Raw genomic sequence first — 405 nt, 5'->3', positions numbered from 1 at the left:
AACAGTCCGGGTCAAGGTATTTTCTCAGGAAAAAAAAAAGAGGAAAAAATGAACGTGATGGTTGAGATGGGTGGCGAGAAGAAGATGGGAGTAATAATGATGATCTATTCAACTCTATACATTGTGCACTTGTAGGAAAAGTCTAACAAAATACAACTGCTTTGTGAACTGAATCAGGGTTCGAGGAAATCCTCCATCAAAAATAGTAGTAAGGCAAACATCAGAGGTGCGAAGGGAGAGGAACACGTTATTTTCACACGCTGTGTCTGGTACCTGAGCTACCTGGAGACTTTCCTGGCCCAGCGCGGAGCCCCTGACTAACACACACACACACACACACACACACACACACACACGCGCACACGCACACGCACACACACACGTTTAATGCTTGCACACAAACTG

Source organism: Taurulus bubalis, assembly GCF_910589615.1.
Source record: "Taurulus bubalis genome assembly, chromosome: 13".
Classification (NCBI taxonomy): domain Eukaryota; kingdom Metazoa; phylum Chordata; class Actinopteri; order Perciformes; family Cottidae; genus Taurulus; species Taurulus bubalis.
This window is presented reverse-complemented; position numbering follows the sequence as displayed.